The following is a 7,845-nucleotide window of genomic DNA, read 5'->3' as shown; positions in this document are numbered from 1 at the left end:
GGTAGTTCTGCAGAACCTCCTCAACACGAGACCAGTGTTGTGTGTGAAGATTTCTGCAAAGCTCAAGGGGAAGGTGCTGCCTCCCAAAGAGGGCAGCTGTGTATTCTGCAAACATCTGCATAGAGTATTGCCATTTTCTATGCTAATGGATCTCCAGACTCCTGCTAGTGGCAATCATGTTGGTATGTCTGAGCTCTTTGTCTCTGCCCCCTGTAGCAGCAGAGTAAAAGCTGCTATCTGTCCCTGCCCTACTCTGACAAATTTCATTAGCATGAGCAGGTTTTCATCCCGTTGGTAATATCACTTCATTTCAGACATGGTGTTTCTGAATCACAGTTTAGCAGGAGATTTTCAAACAAGCATTTAACGAATAATAGATAGAAACACAGAGAAGGCAGCTTAAGAATTTTAGATAAAATTAAACTAGCAGCTGTTAAATATTGTAGCAGTCGTTACATTCAGATGTCATCTGCTACCTGTCCAGGAGACTTATAGATTTTATGTGTAATGGAAGTGAGGTTTGGTTTAATCTTGTCACACCATGATCAGTTTGTGTCTCTGGGAGCTCAGCATTTGATACCATATTTCTGCAGTGCCATTTGCTTCAATACAATGCAAATAATAAACTAGCAATATATAAAGATGCAGCTCAGATGGTAAAAAGTCTTCAAACCAGTAAAGGCAGATGTATCAGTGAGTGATAAAACTCAATATTTCTATTTTTAGAAATCATCATAAGTCAGGTATTCTTTTTTGTCCTGTATGACAGCTTGCCAAGTGTCTTTACTTGTTGACACAAACCTGGGAAAAGTAATGTCAGAGAAATAGACTTTTTAAAAGTATTTTTATAAGTGTATAGAAGTATACATGTTATATATATATAAGTATATATGTTATATATAAGAATGTGAGTAGGATGTAAGTATATTGTCTATATTCTTTAAGAATTAAGGCTGGAAATAGTTCTGGGATATATTTATCTCACCGGGATGGGATTGTGCCCCACCTGTGCTGCAGAATGCTGTTACAGAGATCAGAAATATTTAAAATTAGAAGGAAGCTTGCAGAAAAGTTACAGTTTCTTTTTCTATGTTCATGAGAATTAGTACTTGAGAATGGCACTCTGCCTGACTGCAGGGGAGGCTTGGCAGGGTTCTGCAAGCAGGCAGTGGCACTGATATTCCCAGCTCTGACTAGAGAGCTTACTGCCAGGCCACGTGTTAAATGCAGCTGAGTCAAGGGACTTGTCCTTCAGTAATTGAGTGAACAGAGCACATTTCTGTGTGTCTCCTCTCCATCTCATGCCTGCTTTGCCTGCTCTGTGAGATATGTTGCCAACAGAACTGTCCAATGCTCTTAAGTTCTGGTATTTTAAAATATATCATCACATTTGTGGTGGGGAAGTCTTCACATTTACCTAAAGAAAGGAATAGTTAAAGAAAAAAAAAACTAAGAACCTGAAATATTTAAGGTGGAGTGGGGGGTTTGATGGGGGTGTGTGTTATAAAACAGAAAATTGAAAAGCAATCTTGTACAGTCCAGTCAAGTAAACTTTCTAAACTTTCCATTATTCAGAAAATGTTTGGGAAGGATAAATAGATGAGGATTCCAATAATCAGATATCCATTTCTTTGGTGAAAAAACACCACAAATATATACACATATATACACGTGTGTGTGTGTGTGTCCAGCAGGTTTTGTCCATGCTAGAAGTGTTTGTGGACTTCTTTAGGTAGATAACATATATGGGAATCATTAATGCTTGAATGTTTATTTACACGATTTTTGCACCATTTTTCCTCCAGGAAGCTTGTTTAGTGGACTCAGACTGCAATGTCAATCCCCACCTACACAGGCCAGAAACAAATGGCTCCAGAAGAGCTCTGGTCATGTATGGTTGTGGCTCTAAATCGGTTATTAGACACCTTCAAATAAAGGTGACAATCGGGTTTTTATTTTTGTTTGATTAGAGACAAACTCTTGAACAATGTCATCACTGGTAGAGCAAAGTAAGACTCACACTATGCCATGAAAATGAGCAGTCAATGAGAGGGTTCACAAGCCAAATTTGAATATAGTTCAATGAAACAATTTTCTGGTGAACAAAAAACTGTAGGATTTCTGATGGATATAGCAACTATATTTGGAGTGGACAAGAAATTGAAATGTTTGGTTTAGGAAAAGATTGACAAAGAGGATTTTAATAAAAATTTATTTTTATAATCTTGAGATTTAGACATAAACTGAGTAGTAGGGTTTTCAGTCTTCAAACCCCTGTGTCACCGACAGTCTAAGAAATAGAACTGTGATTACAGTAACTGTTATCACAGAGAAAGTGAATGCTGAGGAATGCAGCCAGTGGCAGAATAATATGTTGGCCAAGTCACAGGGTAGACAGAGCACTGGGTTTGTGTGCAGGTGCTGGGTGAGTGTAAAGCAGCAGACAAGAACAAGGACAGATAAATAAGATATGCAGCCATGATCTCTGGAGGCAGACTGATACCAGGCAGGGCTATGAGGAATTATCCATGCAGTGGAAGTCCCGCTCTGTTCTTGCACAGGAGGGGAAGGTGAAAAGGGGAGGGAGGTCATGGTTACCCTGAATGGTAACCAGTCATGGTTATCCAGTGAAAAACTGCTCCTAAGGCACCGAGAGCCTTTTGCCAATACACTACAGAGGCTTTACTGCAGCAACCACGTGTTCCTGCCGTGCACAAAACCCAAAGATGAACGGGAACTTTTCTGAAAGACACACTTCTTTTTAGAAGAAAAAGAGGGATAGTAAGATAGCAGAGAAATCTGGATGACCTGCAGAGCTGCAAGGGATCTGGGGGGGAAGATATGACATGAATTCTGTCACTTCAGCAGAACTCTCAGCAGAATTATTTCCAAGGCAATAATTGTCATTTTCTGGTTTATTAGTGCAAAAAGCATACTTTTATATAAACGACCAGAAGCCAGTCGATTTGTAGAATCCAATGACCTTGACATTTACCTTTTTCTGTTTCACAACCTTCTCCCACAAGCCCCTCAGCCTGTGCCTGGTGTTTATAACCTGATGCTCCAATCCCGGAGAACCCAGGGAGTGAGTTTCTCCCCTTGCCTGGCTGAGGCTGTCTCAGGAACACAGTGCTCGGCCCGGATAGGAGCAGGCTTGAGAAGAGCAGTGGTCCTGGTGCTTGGAAAGGAATGGAAAAGCGGACTCCAGGGCAAGGGAGCGTCCCTTCTCCCTCCAGCGGCCGGGGATGCTGCGCTCGCCCGGGGGTGCATTCCCAGCGCCGTTTGAGGCTGCTCAGCTCCATAAACGCCATTTGCATGGGGATAGGATGTAACAAGAGCTGTAAATCACTGACGGCGAAGTGAACTCCTCAGGGGCAGACACGGCGGAGCCGAGCCTCCGCGAGCTGGGGCAATGTGTGAACGATATCTTTTGTTAGGAGGGGAGGACTGATAGCAATTAGATGATACTTATCTGGCCCTTTGATGTGTATTTACACAAACAACGTTTTCCTGCGGGAGTTGCACTATAAAGGAGAGGCCGTGCTCCCCGACACCCTCCTTCCCGGCATCTCCGAAACAAGGCAGGATGACTAAGGCCCCTTTCTCCGTGGAATGGTTGTCCCAGAGCAGCCAAGCTCTCAAGAGCGCCACCGAGGGCTCTCCACACCGAGCATCGCCCGCGGGCCACCGGCCCGGCTCCGGCTCCAGCCTCGGCCGGAGCGAGCAGAGCCGCGATCCGCCGGCGGGCCCGCGGGGCGGGAGAGGCGGCGGGAGCAGGGAGCGCATGGACACCGCTCCCGCCGCAGGTACCGCGGGCACCGGGACAGCCCGGGGCTCCCGGGAGGGGCGGCGGGGCTGGGACACCCCCGGGCCGGGGAAGGCAGCGCAGCGCTGGCTGCTCGGGGGCGGAGGAGACGGGCGGGTCCCCGCGGTGCTCGGGCCCCGCTGACCCTGTCCTCCGTGTCCCTGTCCCCAGGAGCAGGCGGGGGGCCGTCGGGAGCGCCGCAGACGGTGCCGGAGGAGGGTCCCGAGTGCCCGGGCCCCGAGGAGCCGTGCGGGCGCGGCGGGCGGCGGCTGCGGACGGCGTTCAGCGCGGAGCAGATCAGCACGCTGGAGAGCTCCTTCCAGCGCCAGCAGTACCTGGGCGCGGCCGAGCGCCGGCAGCTGGCGGGCAGGATGCGCCTCTCCGAGGTGCAGGTGAGCGGGCCGGGGAGGCACGAACAGCCGCACAAACCAGCCTGGGCGGCGGCGGAACCTCCTTGTAACCTCATCTCTTCTCCCCTTACCTTCCCCCAGATCAAGACCTGGTTTCAGAACCGGCGCATGAAGCTCAAGCGGCAGCTGCAGGAGCTGAGGACGGAGCCGTTCTGCAGCCCCGCGCTCCCTTACGGACCCCAGAGCGCCGTGGTGCCCCTGCCGCTCTCATACGTGGCCGGGCCCCCGCCTCTGCCCCGGCAAGGAGCCGCCTCTGAGGGCTGCGCTCTGGCGGCCCTGCCGGCACCGGCCCTGGACCTCAGCAGCGCCTGCCGAGCGCAGCCGCTCGGCTTTTGGGCAGCACCCTGCTTTGTGGGCTACCGCGACCCCAGAGCTTTCTTGCTGGGTGTCTGACCCTCTGATGCGAACTGTGACTAAAGAGGATTTGCACTACTGATAGATATCTGCGCTGCCCTCGTCTGTAACTGCCTGGTGGAGTTAAGATGCAACAGCGATCTAAACATTTACAAGGACATGCTGGACAATCTGAATCATGGACTTCAGGCCCGTGCGTTTATATGCAACTGTAAAGTATAAATGGGGTGGGACAAACAATAATATAAACTTAATCGTTTAATAAACTTATTTTTTATCCAGCTTTCATGTGAATTTCTTTCTCAAGGATTGTAGAGGTATTCATCCTGCCCCAAAAGAAATCTCTTCATTTAAAAGAGCATAGACTCCTTATCTAGATTTGTTCTACCCCCTCTGCGATTTACTCTGTGGCTGAGTGCAAACAAGCGTGAATTTCCCTCTAAGGCAGGTATCCAACCCCTTTGGCTGCTTACTAGATGAGATTTTCTGTCATGGAACTGTGCTTTTAGCCAAATATGTGGATGCACCTGTTACTTAATACTGGGCTTGCTATAGTAGCAGAACATACGCTTTTAACATTTAAAAAATTACTTTCTACATATATATGATGTTGTATCTTCACGGTTTTTGAGCTGCCTCAGCAGATTAGTAAGAACTTCTAAACAGGTCATGGAAAGGATCTTGAAATTTATTGCATACAAAACAGTACCTAGTCATCTCACATGCAGTTATCAGAGTACAAGGGTGATGATCAAAAGAATTTTAACATTCCAAAGCTGGTTTTCCACAGGTAGCAGTAAAATTCATTACTACTGTGCTTTGCACTTTTAAAATTCAGATAATGAGCTAGTAAATTGATGATCAAAATGGCCTGATTTCAGGCCAGAAAAGGGGCTCTGAGAAGTGATCTTGGAGTGTAAGTTGACATAACTCTTTCAAAGTCAATTGTCAACTAACATGAAAAGAGCAATAAAATTTCCATCACTTTAGAGGTGTTCAGGGGGGTTGTTAGAAGGTTTCCGGCACACTGGTAATTCAAACTCCTGTAATGAATAGTCTGAGGGTTCTCTGTCAGTCTCCTTAAATATCTTTTGTATAAGGGAGCCAATCTGCCGCTTGAGTACCCTTGCCTGGTAAAAAGCAGCATTATGGGCTGCTGTGGGCTTTGCAGTCACCTCTGGAAGTCTCCTTGATTATTTCGTAATTTATGCTGTGTTTTTCTAGTCTTTGGAGGTGTTAGTATTTGTTTGCAATTGCACAAATTGTGTATCTCTAATGCAAGAGTTTCAGCTAAATTAAAAAGGGCTCAGGTGAGCCTTTGCTCACCTTGCTGAGATCTCAGGAACATCATGCAGTCATGGATTAAGAAAATTTGTTGACACGTAAATCAAATTCCCATTCGATGGAGGCTTGTTTCTCGAAGTCAGGTATCATTAAACGGTAATATTGATTTCAATAAATCTGACTCTGTCATACATCATTAGGGGACTAGGGTTTCTCCAGAAAGAGCTGCAATAGTGAGTATTCTCCTCTGCTTTAAATCAGTTGTGTTTAAAATAACAGAATAGTCAAGGCAAATAAATGTACAATTTATTGGAAAAAAAAAAATGAAGCATTGACTCCATGTGCTATTCTCTTTTCAAGGGAGTAATGGCTGAAGGGTTAGGTGTTCTCTTCATAATCTTGTATGGCCACAGAGGAGAGCCTACCACTCCTCCAAATGCTCTGCCCAGCCCGTACGAAAGGAATAATGCTAATGACCCTTCCTGCTCTCGGAAGGCAGAGCGGCGGTGCGGGGAGCTGGGGGTGAAGGATGGAGCGCTCCGGGCACCGGGACTACCCGCAGCGTTCCGGGAGCGCCCCCGGACCAAATGGGGGAGCGTGAAAGGAAAACGGGCACGGGCAGCACGGCACCTGGGCCTGGGGAACGTGAGAGACAGATGGAAAGGCTCAGGAGGAGCGAGGGAGAACAAAGAGCACCCGCCTGCGGAGGGGAGCAGTTTCCTGGGAGGGGAACTGTGGGGATGGAGTTTGTGCAGGGGAAGAGGGAGTCATCGTTTCCCCGCCCCAATGGTAAAAAGGGAGAGGCAGGAGCACACCTTATCGGGTCCCCCTATCCCCAGCGAGAAGCGATCCGGGGCGGCTCTGAATGAGCCCTCACGCCCTGTGTCTGCCCCTGCCCCGGGCCCGTACCGCCGGGCCGGGCTGTGCCAGGCTGCCCTGCCCCTGCCGAGCTCGGCTCCGCCGCGGCCAGCTCCCCTCCGAGCAGAGCTCTGGAGCCAGGCAGAGACAGCCGGTGCCACAGGGACAGGGACAGCACGCAGTTCTAACATCCTTGCCGGATTTAAGCCCGCGGGGTTTGCGGGGACCTCGCTGGGACAAGCGGGGCAGCGGGGCGGCACCAGCCGGGGCAGTCCCGGGGATGGAGGCTCAGAGAGCCGGGGGGTGTGTGCGGCTCCCCGTGCTCGGGTTTCGTGTCGGGGTGAGCACTGGGTAAGGGGAGTAACGGGGCATCCCAGCTCTGGGCGTACGAGCTGCAGAATGGCTGGAGAAGCTGAAGCCAATCTCTGCTCGAAAAGGTGTTAATGGTCACTTAACATAATGACTCCTTGGCCACAGGTATGCTCAGCAAGTACATGAAATACTTAGCCAGTGTTTTGTCAGGACTACCTTGCAAATACTGCCCTGTTTCCCGGTAATTGCTCAAATGAAAGCGAGGGGTGATGCTTGGCTGAGTCCCTAATGGTATCAGGCTCCTCGATTATCCACATGATAATTTCTCTCCTACCAGGAAAAATCGGCTTTCTCTAGAAGGCAACTACTATTTTCCAGTTGTCTAGAAAGCTTTACATGAAGTAATTTCATTATTGCTAAAGCTGTCCAACTCTGGCATTAAAATGTGAGAATGCACGTTTTTCCTTCGATCTGAGAGCGAGAAACTCGGACTTCATGCTTCATTCCTGCTTGTTTGAATTTCTCCTTCACTGTGTTTTAACCGTGGCAGCAGTAAAGGGGCGCTGGTGCCGGTGCAGGGTATCAGCCCCTGGCAGCAGATCGGAGCGCTCCGGCAGCGCACCGCCCGCAGCCCATCCCCGGCAGCGCGGCGGGGAGCATCCCCCCTTGTGTCTTCAATCGCACCACAATAACCCAGCACCGGAACGCTCAAGCGGTGTGGGCAAGCCAGCTACAAATGGGAAGGAGGAAAAGAAAAGAAAGGCAGAAAGAAAAAAAAGCTGAGTCGATTAGCCGGGGAGGAGTAGTTTAATGCTCGTGGGG

At 48.8% G+C, this 7,845-nt stretch overlaps 1 pseudogene across 1 annotated transcript; it reads left to right on the top strand.

Moving 5' to 3' along the window:
* Nucleotides 1-3,222: 3,222 nt before the first annotated feature.
* Nucleotides 3,223-4,850, top strand: LOC306805293 (annotated as a pseudogene). The gene is made up of 2 exons (XR_013777955.1): nucleotides 3,223-4,197; nucleotides 4,297-4,850. The product of XR_013777955.1 is annotated as an uncharacterized misc_RNA (transcript).
* The last annotated feature ends 2,995 nt before the right edge of the window (nucleotides 4,851-7,845 follow it).

Source organism: Erithacus rubecula (assembly GCF_903797595.1).
Source record: "Erithacus rubecula genome assembly, chromosome: 9".
NCBI lineage: Eukaryota > Metazoa > Chordata > Aves > Passeriformes > Muscicapidae > Erithacus > Erithacus rubecula.
This window is presented reverse-complemented; position numbering and strand designations above follow the sequence as displayed.